Source organism: Ursus arctos, unplaced genomic scaffold (genome assembly GCF_023065955.2).
Source record: "Ursus arctos isolate Adak ecotype North America unplaced genomic scaffold, UrsArc2.0 scaffold_3, whole genome shotgun sequence".
NCBI classification, from domain to species: Eukaryota; Metazoa; Chordata; class Mammalia; order Carnivora; family Ursidae; genus Ursus; species Ursus arctos.
This window is the reverse complement of record NW_026622985.1, coordinates 51,342,875-51,360,102: the sequence shown is the minus strand read 5'-3', so window position 1 is coordinate 51,360,102 and position 17,228 is coordinate 51,342,875. Positions and strand designations below refer to the sequence as shown.

The 17,228-nt window shown below is 43.3% G+C and overlaps 1 protein-coding gene across 1 annotated transcript in view; it reads left to right on the top strand.

The window, feature by feature from the left end:
- The window catches only part of TOMM7 (translocase of outer mitochondrial membrane 7), a 153,470-nt gene extending 136,560 nt beyond the window's left edge, over nucleotides 1-16,910 (top strand). Inside the window, exon 4 of the mRNA XM_057304213.1 lies at nucleotides 8,578-16,910. The gene's annotated coding sequence lies outside the window, so the exon portion shown is untranslated. The remainder of the gene's footprint in view (nucleotides 1-8,577) is intronic.
- The last annotated feature ends 318 nt before the right edge of the window (nucleotides 16,911-17,228 follow it).

Sequence of the window (17,228 nt, the reverse complement as noted above, 5' to 3'; positions counted from 1 at the left end):
ACTGTACAACTTCCTGAATAAATGATCATAGGTCCCTTTAGGGAGGGATTGAGCTGATTATTAGTATATATACTTACCGTGGTGTGATAGGGTCCTCCTTCCTGGGGACTTTGCTTCTCTTTCAGTCAATAGGTTCCAAGTCAAACACTGGCTCAGACCCAGAAATTGGGCTTAGGGATCATGACTTTTCATTGGATTGCCTCTAGTCTCTTGATCACCCATCCTTGATTTCTTGTGTTTGTATAGATTGAACATTACCCTATTGGCTTGCCCTAGAAATTCTGTATTCTATTAGCCATTTCCATGAATAATGACGATTGTGACCAGGTTGCTTCTAGTGCTTAAGGGTGGCTACCTGGCCTCTTTTCAGGATGCTTCCATTACCATTGCTATCAATGACTCCGATTCTGTGATAACGTCTACTACCATCAGGCTGTCTCTACAGAGGAAGTTCACTATTGAAACTTCTCATTGATGTTAGTGCCCCTCTACTAGGGCATTCCTTGTCACTTTGGCTAAAACAGCATCTTCTGGGCTCCCATGGAACAAAGTTTTCTGGTGCATTTTCTCATCTTTTTTAGTGTATCCACTTTAGCATGCCTACTGCTCTGAGCCCTTTGGCCCCTGCTTCCACTGTTTGCCACAGCAGTTCTGGCATTTCTACTTCACTGCTTTTGCCAAATATCCAAAATCCATCCTAGATATGTCTTAGCACTGTCTCCTGAGGTATTAAATCATCTTCACAAAGCTAGATCCTGTAGTTTATTTGGGAGGGGTGTGTGTGTGTGTGTGTGTGTGTGTATGTTGTGATTTAACCCTAGTTATTGGTCTGATGACCAAGATGGGAGGTGGGAGTAGATCCTGATGTTCTAGTTATCCATGCTATGTAACAAATTACCTCAAAATCTAGCAGCTTAAAACAACAAAATTTATTATCTCACAATTTCTGTGGATGAAGAATTTGGGTGTGACTTAGCTTTGTGTTTCTGGCTCAAGGTTGCTCATGAGATTACGGTCAAGATGTTGCCTGGGACTGTAGTCATTTGAAGTATTATCTGGAACATCTGCTTCCAAGATGGCTAACATGGCCGTTGGCAGGACGTCTTAGAGGCTTGCTGGCAATTGGTTTCAGTTCCTTGCCTTGTGGATCTTTCCATAATGCTGCTTGAGTATCCTGACAACATAGTAGCTGGCTTCCCCTAGAGTGGGTGGCCCCCCCAACCCCCCCCAAAACCAAGAGGGAAACCACATGTCTTTTATGAGCTAGCCTCAGTAGTTACACTTGGGCACTTCTGCAATATTCTGTTGGTTTAAAAAGTCAGTTCCATTCAGAGCAATAGGAGGCTATAGAAGAATGGCTGTATCAGGAAACAGGGACCACTAGGGCCATCTTTGGGGCTGTCTACCACAGAGCAGTATGTGTTGTTTTTCAAGAAGAAGCTCTGCATTGTCTTCAGGCAAGGGTGGAATGCTAGCCTTTGGCAGAAGGAGTGAACCAATTCTGCAGACCCAAAGTGTTTAGGGAAATCTGGAGATTTGAGATTTTTGAGTGCATCAAACAAAATGTTCCCATCCCAAGTCTCCAGGGTTCACCCTCCTAATCAGGGACCAGATTCTGATGTGGAATACCTTCTAGGTTGACAATTCCATCTCCTCTGGGGCTCTGCTATTCTTATAATTAAGTCCTGAGTCTGATACTCAGTTTTCTCTGCCTTCTGGCTACAGGATATGAGAGTTTCTTTATATGCTTCCAAGGAAGCCTTCTGGTATTAACATTTAACTTTAATTAGTAATTAATAACACTCAGTCTTTTGTTGTTTTTCTCCAGTGCATCTCTTCTCCCTGCAATAGGCATCTAATTCCATAGTCCTTAAGTTATTATCTACCCCCTCTCTGAAATGCTTGACACATTACACCTGCCAATGCCTTCCCTACCGCTGTTTCCTACACTACTTTACCTTAGAAAAGTTTTTAAATTTCACTACTAATGCATATCAGGGTCTAACAGTGCTTCATCTCATCACTATGGACAAAGTCCTTGTTGTAGCCTATTTTAATGTCTGCTTTTCCAGACATCTCCTACACCAACCGTTGCCATAGAGGTTCACTAAGAAATAAACTTGGATTTGTATGCTAAAAGGTAATTAGGTAGTACTTTTGTGAGTGAGGGAAATAAGATGGGACAGAAGGCGAAGTTGAACTGCAATGCAGTCACAAAAAAGGCATTAGTCGATCCCATGCTCTGGATGTGGGATGACCCTTGCAGAGTTGACCCTAGTTGATGCCGAAGTGCTGGGCCTTCATACCTCTGCATTTAACAGTCATTGGGTAGGGGCTGCTTCCTGGAAAGGATGAGAATTCAGACAATGCAGCTGTCTTCAGCTAAGGGTAATTCCCTCAGAGAGATGTCAGCCTAGAACTCTGAGCCACCCATAGTCCCAGCAGCCGGGGGAATGGGTGCCTTAATTCTATATGGAGTGGTGGGTCTGGGTGGCACAATATAGCATCAGGCCTGAAATTAGGGTGAGACACATAAGGACCTTAGGGACAAAATTTAAGAAGGCACTCACTCTCAAGTGCCAACCTGCATGTGCACCACCCTGGGAGTGAGTGCCTCCTTAAATTATGTGCCTTGCTTGCCTCACCCTATTCTTGTCCCTGCACAGCATTCCCAATTGTGTGTAATGCACTTAACCCAGAGCCTGGCATATGGTGAGTGCTCAGAAATTGTTATTAAGTTGTCATTGCTCTTATTATCTCACAGTTCAGCACAGCTGGGTTGTCCACATAGCTTGAACCGGACACGTGACTGAGTGAAGCGACTTTTTAATCCTGGTTCTACCTTTGTTTGATAAGAAGGTGTCTTCTTTTTAAACTGGAAATGCCTTTCTAGAAGTTGGAGCTATGGTAGACATGGTTGGTTGTATACCCATAGCTCTTGCTAATAGAACTCCCAAATTTTGGGTATCAGATAGTCAGATGCATCAGGGGAAACTGAAGCCCCTTCTCAGTCCTGGGAATAAATTCTAATTGGCCTAAGCCAATCATGGTGGTCCTATTCCTCTTGCCTGTGATTGACTTAAGCCTGTGTGTGTGATATGATTCTGGGCAATGAGATAAGGGGAAGTCTACTGCAGGCTTCTGGGAAATATTTTCCTCCTTGATGAAAAGAAACTCTCTTGAGGAACTATCCTGGGGATGTTGCCAATACTTGACTCCTAGGATGCACATATCTTAGGCTCATGAGGGGAGCAACCTTCTTGGGATCATGAGGGGAGCCAGCCAACAGGTTTTATTAGTAAGGGTTTTCTAGAGAAACAGATGAATAGGATATACATATAGGAAAAGATTTGTTGTAAGGAGTTGGCTCATGCAATTGTGCAAGCTGAGAAGTCCCATAAGCTACTCTCTGTAAACTGGAAACCCAGGGAAGCCAGTGGTGTAATTCTGTGTAAATCCAAAGACCCCAGAACCAGGGGAACCAATGATATAGATTCTAGTTCAGGTTTCAAGGTCTGAAAACAAGGAATGCTGAGAGCAGGAAAATGTCCCAGCTCATGAAGTCAGGAAAAAATGGTCAAATTCTTCCTCTACCTCTTTGTTTTCTTCAGGCCCTCAAGGTATTGGCTGACAACCACCCACATTGGGGAGGGCAAACTGCTTTCCTGAGTTCATTGATTCAAATGTTAATTTCATCAAGAAATACCCTTACAGACATACATACAAATGAAGGTTGGCCAAATATCTGGGCACCCGGTGATCCAGTCAAGTTGGCACATAAAATTAACCAGCACAAGCCCCGCCACTTTATCAAGTTGGCACCCACATGGATCTCCTTATACCATACTTAATATCCAAATAAAGACAATAACAAGGTCATAATTCTGTGTAACATGATATAATTATCCTGCATACAACTGAAAATGCACTAACCTCTTCCCTAGAAGAGGACATAAAGTCCTTGAATGGTGCTTACTCTTTTTGAAATCTACAACTTAAGTACTATAATGTAGAATTAGCAATATTTAAATACTGCTATAAAGTCAATATATCTTATTTTACATAAGAGAGTAAGAGCGGAAAGAAAACAAAGATATATACACACACAAAAATGTATTCATGGCATAATGGAGGAAATGCTCATGACAATTACAGTCTTTGTTTCTGTAACTGGTCATGTGGTCGTAGCTGGTATTTATAATTACCTTATTTCTCTAACCATTCTGCTTTCCCTTTACCTTCAGCAAGCACCTCAGCTGATCATGGTTCTTTACCTAGTGAGGTGACCCAAACCTTTATTCCTAAAGAGTCTGGGCCATTAGTAGTTCTGGCTGGATTGGGTTGTTGTAGTTTTTCATTGGCCTTAATCACTGGACTGGGTAATACTAAGAGATACCCTAAGGGATTACCCTGGATTCTAGATATACTCTTCCTTATTTCCATGCTGGAGTAGCAGTCCAGTTTCCCCAGCCAAAACAGTAATGCCTTATCTGCCTGTTGATTTCAAGGCGTGGGGAGTCCAAATTGGCTGGATGGCACTTCTACATCAATGAAATCATTGCTGTTTCTCTTGTTGGAAGTGTCCCTCTCTGTGGAACTAAGATCTCAAAGCTGGTAGAACATAGGGTTGTGGGAGCAGAAAGCTATTCTTATTTCCACACCTTGATTCCTGGATCCATGAACCCTGGCTATGTGAGAAATAGCATATATTGACTGAGAGCATATATAGCCTTCTGAGGAACTTTGCTTCAGCCTTCCAAGGTATTGCCACCAAGCCGGCACTGTAACTGAGTCTTCAAAAGGCAATTCTAATGTTCTATGAAGCCAGCTGCTTTAGGGTGTTGGGGAACATGGTAAGATCAGTGAATCATAAGCATGGGCCCACTGTCAAATTCCTTTTGTTGTGAAATGATTTCCTTCATCAGAAACAGTGCTATCTAGAATACCATGATGATTGATAAAGCATTCTGGAAGTCCATGGATGGTAGTCTGGGGAGAAGCACTGCATGCAGGGAAGGCAACTCTGTATCCAGAGTGTCTATTCCAGTAAGAACAAAACACTGTCCCTTCCATGATATAATCAGCCCGCCACAGGGGAGCTGGCTGATCACCTCAGGGAATGGTGCCATACAGGGGACTCAGTGTTGGCCTCTGCTGCTAACAGATTAGGCACTCAGTGGCAGACTTAGCCAAGTCAGCCGTGGTGAGTGGAAGTCCATGTTGCTGAGCCCATGCATAACCTCCACACATGCCACTATGGTCCATTGAGCAATGACAGGGTGACTGCGGAAAGAGACTTACTGGTGTTCACAGAGTAGCTCATTCTGTCCATTCGATTATCAAAATCTTCCTCTGCTGAGGTTACCCTTTGGTAAGTATTTACATGGGGCACAAGTGTCTTCTGTCTATTCAGAGAGTTCAAGGCCTTCAAGGCCTGCTTGGGCCTGATCACATATACACCATTTCTATTTGATAATGGCACACCCAGCTTTATGGATTGCTCAGTTAGATAACACCCAGTTCATGATGGGAAGCTCAGGTTGCCTGGTAACTTGGTGGTCCATGGTTAAGCACGCAGTCTCTGCTAAGGCCCAGTAGCTGGCCAAGAGCTGTTTCTAAAAAGGCGAGAAGTTATCTGTGGAGGGCTGTAGGATTTTTTCCCGAAGTCCTAAGAATCGTCACTGCAATTCATGGGGGCCTACCAACAGCTCAAAACAGCATCCTGAACTGCCACGGACACTTGAGGCATCACTGGAACTGCCGGGTCACGTGGCCCAAGTGGCAGAGAGCCTGCACAGCAGCCTGAGCTTGTCGCAAAGCCTTCTCTTGTTTTGGGCCCCACTCAAAACGAGAAGCTTTTCAGGTCACTCAGTAAGTGGGTCACAGTAACACACTCACATGAAGAATGTGTTGCCTCCAAAATCCAAAGAAGCCCAGTAGGCCTGATGCCTCTTTCTTGGTTGTAGGAGGGGCCAGATGTAACAACTTACCCTTCACATTAGAAGGGATATTTCAACACGCCCCACACCACTGGATCCTTACAAATTTCACTGAGGTAGAAGGCCCCAGAATATTAGATTTATTATTTCCCACCTTCTGGTATGCAAATATATTACCAGTTGGTCTGGAGTAGTTGCTACTTCTTGATCGCTAGGTCCAATCAGCACAATGCCATCAATACAATGGAGCAGAGTGGTATCTTACAGAAGGGAAAGGTGATCAGGATCCCAGGGCTGGATATACCTCTGAGGTAGGACAGTGAAGGTATAATCCTGGCCTTTCCAGCTGAAAGCAAACTGTTTCTGGTGGGCATTGTGGACAGGGGTAGAGTAAAGGGCATTTGCCAGATCAATAGCTGCAGACCAAGTACCAGGGGATGTGTTAAATTCGTTCAAGCAATGAAACCACATCTGTACAACAACTGTAATTCAGGTCACTACCTGGTTAAGTTTACATTAATCCACTGTCATTCTCCAAGATCTATCTGTCTTTTGCACAGACCAAATAGGAGAGTTGAATTGGGATGTGTTAAGAATCACCACCCCTGCATCCTTCAAGTCCTTGATGGTGGCACTGGTTTTTACAATCCCTTTAGGAACGCAGTATTCCTTTTGATTTACTACTTTACTGTTTTTCTTAAGTAGAGTCAGTTCTAGTGGCTTCCACTTCGTTTTTCCCACCATAGTAGCCCTCACTCCACAGGTCAGGGAACCAATGTGGGGATTCTGCCAACTGCTGAGTAAATCTATTTAAATTTTAGAGTCTGGAACTGGAGAAAAAAATCACAGGATGGGTTCAGGACCCACTGGGCCCACTGTGAGAGGGACCTGTGCTAAAACTCCATTGATCACCTGACCTCCATAAGCTGCTACTCTGACTGGTAAGCAGCAGTGACATTTGGGTCTCCTGGAATTAGTGTCAGTTTGGAGGGTGTTTCTGAAAGGTCTGATGATTTTCTCCAATGCACTTATACCCCGGGTCCCTCTGGGGAAGGCTGGGAGAAAGATTAGCAGTATCAATTTTTGGTAGTATGCCAAGGTCCTTCCTCAAGGGCAATGAAGACTTCCCTTCATCTCCTTCATTTCTAGGTCTATAAACAAATCTGGGAATTGACTGAGGGACCATGACCCTCTGTTTTTATGATTCAGGTTGGACTTTAATTCATTTGACATAGAACTTTTCTGCTTATACAGATCAAGTAAGAATTTAGTAAATTTCCTATCTATTTTACTTCTAGGAACACCAAGATCAAGTAGTTAATGCCATAGATTTGCATGTGTCAGACTGTTCTGATTTCTGCTTTGATTCTGCTGTCCGTTATCATGCACACCTTGCCTTTGGCTGTTGAGTGCTGCCACTTAGATCCTGCCACTTCAGGTCCAATTACTCCCATTGAATTTTGGTTTCCCAGTTGAGTGGCTGCTGTTCCTACTGTAAAGTCTGGCCTACAGAGAAGAGTAATCATGGAGCCCTTCAAGGATTCTGGGGCTCCCCTTACAAACCTATTTCTTATTCCGCTCTCACAGTCTTGGTGAAAGGTATGTCTCTTCACCTTCCCAGTGAGTGGGTGAGTAGGTCCTAAATGACAAATCCACTATAATGTTGCAATCTCTCTGCCTTTGTTAAATCAAGCAGGTCAGGCATTTCTAATTCACTCACCATGAGCCACCTTTTCGTGCATGTTTCAGCCAACCAAACAAACTGTTAGGGCCCTTTCTAACTCCCCAAGTTGCAGCATTAAATGTCGAATCTCTGCTTAGTGAGCCCATATCCATGTATTTGGCCCAATCTAACTTTATGGTCCGTCCACCATTATTCCACATCCTTTGTATCCATTCCTACTAAATGTTCCTCTTATTTCTATCTGTATAAATTAGAAAACTCAAGTCTTTTGTGATATAGTACACTTCTTCACTTCCCCGTAAGGAAGAAGCAAAGACAAGTGGTGGAGGGGGTTACTGAGGAAAATCAACATTGCCTTGCTTGGCAACTGCTCAGAGGGGGCCATTACAGGTTCCTTGGGCAATGCAGAGTTAATCCCCTCAGAAGTGGAAAGGCCTATACCACTAAAGGTGGGGAAGCCTATTCCACTGGCAAAGAAGAGTCATCAGAATTTAGGAGTCCAATGTCCCTGTCTTCATCAGGGTCTTCCTAAATGTCCCTACCCCCATTTATAGGATCCCATTCTTTCCCAGTCAATGCCCTCACTTTAATAGTAGACTCCCTGAGAGTCTGAGGGTTGAATTTCTGTTATAATTCAACCAGTCACAGGAGGAAGTTCTACATTTTATTTTAAACTATTTCAGCCCTGCAGCTACAAGAAATAGGGTTCCCTTCATGGCACACATAAAAGCTCTTAGGTCATTTATGTGGTGCTTGAGCTGGGAATTCATTACCTGTAAACAGCTTATAATTTACATCAATTAGCAGGTTTATTGTATAGTGTCTTTATCAAAATATCAAAACTGGTTCAGAGTATGACCCAGATTCGCTTCAGGCCTTACTTGCTTGGAAGCACAAGGAAACTTGCATTTTCACATTCAGTCTTTGAATAATCCTGTTTTGTTTATCCTTTAGAAAGTAAACCGCAGAAAGAGACTGGAATGAGGAAATGGAAAGCTGACCAGAGAGGCTGGACAGCTTCTTGTTCCTGACACTGGTCTGGAGGTCCTTGCACCAGAAGACAGGTACCTGTACTGCAAGAACAGTAGTTCCAGTGGGGCGGGTGGGTCACAGTAAGTTTCAGAAGAAGGCACTGAAGTGGTAGGAAATGACCAGATACAGATTAGCGAGCAGACTTGAGAGATTAAGGAGAGAGTTTACGAGAACTCCAGGGGTTTAGCCTTGGGTCACTGTTCCCCTGGAATATCTATTAGATGTTGCTGCTCTGCCTGTGGGCGACTCTTGACAGTGAGGTTCCATCCAGCTGAGCCAGCCACTCCTGAACTTGGTGGTGCTGTGGGCTGACACTTGTATTTGTCACTGCATCTCTCTGTCTCACAGGTGACCATCTTCTGGGATATCTGTTCAGCTCACAAGCCAGTACAGTAAATTCCCCATTCTAGGAATGGGTCCCTCTCCCCCATTAGGTCCACAGGCAGTCAGGGATTGCTGACAGATCCTGGCCATGGCTGACTGGTGCAGGGCTGGGCCCCTGATCCAGATCAGAGCAGTCATTTCCTCTGTTGGGAACTTGTAGTCATGACCATGAGAGATGGGCATTCTCTATAAATCCATCTGTAATGTGTAAACTTGGAAGATGTGGGGTGGCCATCTTCTACCTACCATGAACACAAATAAGCAAAAAAGGCCAGTCTGCAGAGATAAAAAGACAATTTTCTCCTTGCTTCCAGTCTGAGCTTTTCCCTTGAACATCTGTTATACATTTTATCTTTGTCCCTCACTTGGTTACTGTCACATCCGGGCTTGCATTGACATTACTGTTCTGTACACGTATTGCTTTTCTTCCCAAGTGTATTTATTCTAAAGGCTTTCGCTTCCGTGACTTAGCACTTGATCTTATTTATAATCAGCAGTCAATTAGAATCCCCTAGATTGGTACAAATGCCATTATTTGAGCCCACAAAAGTAGTGCTAGAGCAGAGAGCAGAGTAGCTGTGATGCCTGGGATTTGAGAAATACTCTCATTTTACCAAAGGGGCCCATTATTCTCCCATTCACAGGTTTTGTGTTTCACTGTGTATGCATTTATCCTCTCTGCCTTTGTTCTGTTCCGGTCTTTGTGTATGCCCTTGCTCTTGCACTTTCTCTGGAAGCTGTGTTGCCAAGAAACAAGGAAAGGCCAAAACTCTCAATGTGAAACTCAGTGTTAATAAGAAAAGGGGAAGGGAAATTTGGCAGACATCAGGTATGCAATGGGCCTGCTTAAATCTATACCAGGAATGATGTTTTGACAGCTACAAGAAGATCAAGGAAATTGGGAAGGTGCATCAGTGACTAGGGTAGTGAGGTTATTCTGTGTCAGGAGTTTTAGAGTCACCAGAATGGAACTGGTACACAGTCCTTGACCTCAACACAGACTCAGTCCTATGTCATAGTGGTTTTGATTCAAGCAGAGGCTTTGAATCACAATGAAGAGTAGTTTGGGAACCTTGGAATTTGACACATGCACTTAATACCAGGGTGGCGGGTGTTTAGATTCTTATTTTTTAAGTTATTACAGTATTTAAATCTAGAATTATTTGAGATGGAAATCAGGCTATTGGATCCATCTGTATCACTGGTATCCACCTAAATACCTTAATTTGCCATTATTTCTAAAATTTTTAAGATTATTAAAACAAATTATACTTGTGGTGTTTTGTTTTTTTCTGGTAGAATTACCTTCTCACTGGCTATCACCCTGCTTTATACAGTGTGTGTTAAATACGTACTCGCATCTCTGTGTGAATGAATATCTAAGTGCTAATTTAGAAAAGTACGTCTCCAATTTAAATGTGCCTTAGAATCACCCAGTGATCTGGTTAAAATGCAAATTCTGATTCATATCCTAGGCCTGGGTGGGGACTACACTACTGGTCCATGGACTGTATTTTGAATAGCAAGGACTTAGAAGACTGGAAAGAAAGAGCCTCATCCCGATGAATACCTTTTGGTGTTTTTCCTTTTGTGTCCAAGTCAGTGGTAAGGCGAGTTAAGCAGTGACTGCAGATGGCACTCCGGACACGAGTTCTACTCTTGATCCTGTCACTAATTAGGACTTTGGGCAGATCACTCACCCTCTTGAACTTCAATTTTCAGTCGTATAAAATGAGGGAATAGGGCTGAATTATGCTTCAAGCTGTCCTGAGGAACTTTATAGCTCTGCAGAGGTGCCTGAGGGATCCCCCAAGAAAAGCGTGGGGCTAGTGTGAAGAGCAAGAGGAGCAGTAAAGGCAATGGAGAGAGAGCCATTATTTAGAAAGATAGGAGAACAACTAGGAATGTGTCCTGTCCCTAAGAAGGTGGCTCTAAGAAAGATGCAGTGGTGGATCCCGTCAAATGCTTTTGTTTAATTATCATTCAACACAGTATTGAAGGCCAGTATGGTTCCCACTTCTGGGATTTTAAGGCACTCATTGTTTTAAAGAAGTCTGAAAATTAATTCTGGACTTGACTTCTTACTGGTGGGATCTAGAGGTCTTAAGATCATCCTTCATGGCAAAGGAGGAGGGGTGGGGGGAGGGAAATACCAACTGAACAAGTCAGCAGCTACCAAAGCTACCCTGCTATCCCTGGGAACAAATCTACTCTCCCTCCTCCCCTCTGGTTTCCCAGTGGTCTTTTTTCCCAGTGCCTCCTTGGGAACAGGGAGATGACTGATTCATTCAACCACCACTCTTGAGCAGAGCTCCAAGGGGTGCTGATCAGCCAGGTCTGACCTGGGTGAGACATACATGCTGAGATTGCTTTTATGTCTCCTATTTCCAGAAAAGAGAGAAGGGGAGGGAGAAAGGAAAATTTTCCATTGACACATATTTATAGTACAAACCATTTTTTTCTCATCTAAGACCGATTAGAATCACCTGTAGTGCTTTAACAGCATACCTACCTACATCTGATTTAATTGGTTTGAGGAGGGGCTTGGGCGGCATGTCTGTTTCCAAAGTTCCCCTGATGATTCTAATATGCAACCAGGGATGAGAACTGGTTTAACCCCAAGGCTCAACATTTCCCCTCTTCTTTCAGTGAGTTTATGGGCAACTTGCCCTGAATCTAGAACTTCAAGGTAAGAAAACTGTGACCGATGTGGATTATTTAAAGGTCATCTTGATCTGAATAGAAGAGTTAACTTTCTGTTCAAAAGTGATGTGTTCCCAGGCTCCTGCAATGTTTCAGCCTCTGTAGCCTCAGGTGAGCAAATGGTTTTGTTGGGGGACTCCAAGACAGAACAATGGTTTTTTGGTAGCAGGGGCTTCAAATTGGTGTTCCAGGGACCCACCTGTGCCTCCCCTAACTTCAGCACACATAGTATGTTTTAGCTAAGCATAAGCTTCCCGGATGGCAGGGATTGCATCTGGCTGGATGTGCCAGACAATGGGCAAATGTGCTAGAATCTTGCTGCTATAATTTTTTGCTTAGGAGTGGAATTCAGAGCCAGATCTCATGGACCCTGAAACTAGGTTCCACAGTGGGGCTCAAGCATTGTATACTATGACCTCGTTCAACTGTAGTGTTCTCTCTTTTTCTACTACCTTATCTCTCCTCATGATTTTGAAGGGAATCAGAATATATCACCCCAAAATATTCCAGTTTGGCATAAAAGTTATTTTGAGCTAAAGACATTTGAGATTCAACAGATGTAGAAAGAAACCTTTCTGGAGCTGCTTTTATCTGACTAAAAGCAGAAACTCCTGAGAAATAGGAACTGCCATCAATCCCCTCTCCTGGGGAAGTTTTATGGCCATGAAGAAGATGAAAACTCGGTACTAAGATGAACCTGCACAAAAAACCTTGCTGGGATAACCTTTATCTTCCATTAATTTCCTTTTTATATTTACTTTCCCATAGTTTGCAATACCCAGAAGCCCTCAAAACCTTTTCCTTTGTCTTGTTACATCTATACAATTCATCATTCTTTGTTATAATTGATGTGTAAGCTCTCAGGCCTATCCACTTCTTTGGTTCTTCACATCGTTTCTAAGAAGGCCCTCGTGTTACATAAAAATCAACATCAAATGAAATTTGCGTGTCTCTTCTCCTGACAATCTGTCTCTTGTCAGTCTAATTCTCAGGACTCCAGTCAATGAACCTAAGAGGGAAGAGGAAAAAGATTTTTCTTCCTCTGAACTTTCAACTGTGACTGCCAACAGCTCTCAAGCCTATAGGTCTCTCCCAGTTTTTGACTCACAACCTGTTGGAAAGCTATACCTGCATAGTTCATGGGCTCCCTCAAGACTCAGCATTTGCAAAACCAAACTCATTGTCTGTTTCTCAAAGCATTTTCCTTTTCTCACCACTCCTGTCTCATTCCTGTCTCAGCTCTATGCACCTCATCAATTGGGCTAAACTTATCAGTCACCTACTACGTGCCATCCATTGTTCCAGCCATCGTACATACAACGACAAATAGGCCAGACAAGGGCCTGCTTTATGGAGCTTGCATTTTTGTGGGGAGAGAGATGATAGTGAAGAGATAATTCTACCTTCAGGCAACAGGCAGGCTATGAAGAAAGTAAAGGAATGGGAGAGAGTGTGATGGAGAGGGTACTTTAGGAAGTGTGGTCAGAGAGAGCCTCTCAGAGGTGCTGCTTGAATGATAAGGGCCATGGAAAGTAGGAGGGGAGGTAATTGTTTGATATAAAGGGAACTGCAAGTGTCTGGCCCCTGAGAATGTTTGAAAAAGTCTAAGAGACCAAGGAGAGATGAAGGGAGCCGTATCATGGCGGACTGGTAGGACATGGTAGACAGGTTGGATGTAATTGTGTTTTATTTAGTCCAACTCCTTTATCCACACCTTTCTTTTCACTCTCCTAGCTACACCCTTTGTCAGGATCTTGTTATACTTCATCTGGACAATTTATCTTCTCAGCTTTTCTAACTCTTCCTCCTCCTCAGGCTCCTTAGGTGGCTCTTTTCTTTCTCATCCTCACTCCTTAATTCTCAGCAGACCCCAGGCTTCTCTTCTTTCTTTTCCTGGGGCATCACCCTAGGCCAGCATACCACAGCTTCTGTTTTGGCCCTGAGAAGGAGTGTGTCTGGTTAATCATCTTCCTCAGATCTTGGCATATTGTTGTAATGAAAACTGGCAAGTCCCTCATTTGATAGAAGAATTGATTTCCTCTTTACCTCACTTTCATTCCTCTTCCCCACTCCCAATTTAGTTGTATTTTTTTAAAAATGGACATGTTCTTGTGAAATGGGCATTTTTATTTGTGTGCATTTCTTTTAAAATTTGTAAATGATATTGTTCTTTATCTCATTCTCTTCCTTGATTTTTCATTAAGCTTTGTGTTTGTTTGGTTTTTTTATTCGACAGAGATAGAGACAGCCAGCGAGAGAGGGAACACAAGCAGGGGGAGTGGGAGAGGAAGAAGCAGGCTCGTAGCGGAGGAGCCTGATGTGGGGTCCGATCCCATAACGCCGGGATCACACCCTGAGCTGAAGGCAGACGCCCAACCGCTGTGCCACCTAGGCGCCCCTAAGCTTTGTGTTTTTAAGATCTGTCTGTGGGGCTATGTATTTCTAATCTGTTGCTCCTAAGAAATGATAGTATTTCATGGTGTACACATTATTCAAAGTGGGCTGGGTTATGTTGAAGTGACAACGCCAAAATCATAGTGCCTTAACACATACAAGTGTGTTTCCCATTCATGCAGAAGCCTCTGTGGGTCTGGCAGTTCGTCCAGGCAGCTCTTTCAAGCTGTGATTCAGGGATCCTCACCACTTGTATTTCATAGCTGTGGCACTAGGAGCATCCCTCCTAGGGTTGCTGAGGCAGGGAAGGAGAGAGAGTGGAAAATTCATACCCCCTATTATGTTCTTCTTATTGGGACACGTGTCACTGCCACTCACAACGCATTGACCAAAACTATTATATGACCCTAGCCAACTGTGTTGCAGCTGGGAAATGTAGGGTGCACATGGGTAGTCAGTGAGCTCTAAATGTCTCTGATACAGTGAACATCCATCATATTTTATCTACATACTGTCCTAGGGGGTGGGCATCCATCTCTCAACCACCACAAACAATGCTGCAGTGAATATCTTTGGTTTATATCCACATAAACCAAGGTGAGAATTTGTGGTCAGTTGAAGGGCCCCCCAAAAGATATATCCACATCCTAGCCCTCAGAACCTGTGAATATGAACTTATTTGGAAAAAAGGGACTTTGCAAATATAATTATTAAAGAGCTCAAGATGAGATCATCCTAGATTATACAGATGGGCATGCCCCAGATCCAGTGAAAAGTATCCCTATAAGAGACAGAAGGGAAGAAGACACAAAGAGGAGAAGGCCATGTAAAGACAGAGGCGGATCTCGGAGTGATGCAGCCACAGCCAAACACCTGGAGCCCCCAGAGACAAGGAAGGGTTCTCCCTCTAGATCCCTTAGAGGAGGAGCACAACCTTGATTTTGGACTTCTGGCCTTCAGAACTGTAAAAGAATAAATTTCCTTGCCCTAAGTCACTAATTTTGTGTGACTTTTTAGGGCAGCCGTAGGAAACTAGCACAGATTTTGTGACCTGAAAGTGGGGTGATGCTATGACAAATACCTGAAATAGTGAGAATGGCTGTAGAACTGGGTAATGAACAGAGGCTAGAAGAATGTTGAGGCTCGTTATAAATAAAGACATGAAATAAAGACATGCACTGGGTGTTATACGCAAGTAATGAATCATGGAACTTTACATCAAAAACTAGGGATGTACTGTATGGTGACTAACATTATAAAAATTGTTATAAAGAAAGAAAGACAGACATGAGCAGCACAGTGGAGAAAGTATCTGTGGTCCGAGCGGATACATATATTGCCATGTATAGAATACTGTTAGGAAAATGGACATTAAAGGTGCTTCTGGCAAAAGCTCCAAAGGAAATGAGGGAGATGTATTGGAAACGGGAGCAAAGATTATCCTTGTTATATGGTGGTAGAAAACTTGGTCAAATTGTGTGGAAAGCAGGATTTGTAAATTATGAGCTTGGATTTTTAACTGAGGAGATTTCTAAGCAAAGTGTTGAAGGTGCAGCCTGGTTTCCCCTTGTTGCTTATGGTAAAATGTGAGAGGAAAGATAAACTGAGGAAGGAACTATTAAATAAAAAGGAACCAACACTTTGATTGGGCAGACTCTCAGTCTACCCGGACTATAAAGGATGCTAAAATTAGGAAATTCACTGTTGGAAAGTGTGCTCTAGAGTGAAGGCTGAGGGTGTGGCAGGACAACATTTTGCTGAAGAAATTAGCCATGTGACTCATGGATTCACTCAGCTATCACAGCAGAAGCTAGGGATAGAGATAGCGTTATGCAGGAAAGATCTGTCTTTCTTGACAGACAAGAACCTTCTTGTCTAATGGCATGGACCCATGTGACATGTACAGGAGACCCACAAGGCTTTTGAGGATGTTAGATCAGAGAAACACTACCAGCTTGGATCGAAAAGAACAGTGATGAGATGAAATGAGAGAAGGCTATCAGACTTCCAGAATTCTACGGGACAGACAGAATTGGCTGATAGCACTACCTGACTACAAATACTTGGGACCCTTCAAGAAAAAGGGAGAATGACTGTGAGGTGCCATTGTAGGCCCAGAAGACAGGGCCACCAGGGGCCCAGAGGGTGGGATCACTGCAGGCCCAGGGGACAGGGCTCCCTTGGGCCCAGAGGGTGCATTGAGTCATGGAGGATTATTCTCAGGCTTGAAATTGAAAATGAAATTTGCCTTGTTAGGTTTTGACTTTCTTGGGACCAGTGGCCCCTTTATTCCTTTCATTTTTTCCTTTTTGGAGTGGGAATGTCTATCCTATAACTGTCCAAAATTGTATTTTAGAAGCAGATAACCTGCTTTCTAGTTTCACAGACCCATAGGCGGAGAGGAATTTTGCCCCAGGATGGACCATACTTCCAGTTTTACCCATACCTGATTTAGATGAGGAGATTTGGAACTTTTCCAGTTGATGATACTTAGATGAGATTTTGAACTTAGAGTTGATGCTGGAATGGGTTAAAAAGTCGGATGTTGAATATATTTTGCATGTGGGAAGGACAAACTCTTGGGGGGACCAGAGAGTGAACTGTACTGGGTTGAATAACGTCCCCCAAAATCATATCTACCCGGAACCTGCGAATGTGATGTATTTGAAAATAGAGTCTTTGCATATGCAATCAAGTTAAGACAAGGTCATACTGGATTAGGGTGAGCTTTAAATCCAATGATTGGTATCTTTAGAAGAGACAGAAAAAGAAAAGATACAGAAAAAGAGAAGCCCATATGAAGAGAGAAGCAGAGACTGAAATTATACAGCCAAGAAACACTTGGAGCTACCAGACTCTGAAACACACAAGGAAAGGTTCTCCCCTGTAGCCTCTGAAGGGAGTGAGGCCCTACTGGTCTCTTGATGTCAGACTCCTGAACTCCAAAACTGTGAGAGAATAAAGTTTTGTTGCTTTAAGCCACCAAGTTTAGGGTACTGTGTTAAGGCAGCCCTAATAAACTAATACAGATGTTGACCCAGAAGTATGAATGTACTTCATTTGATCATCTGCCAGAATGCTCTCCAGACTGC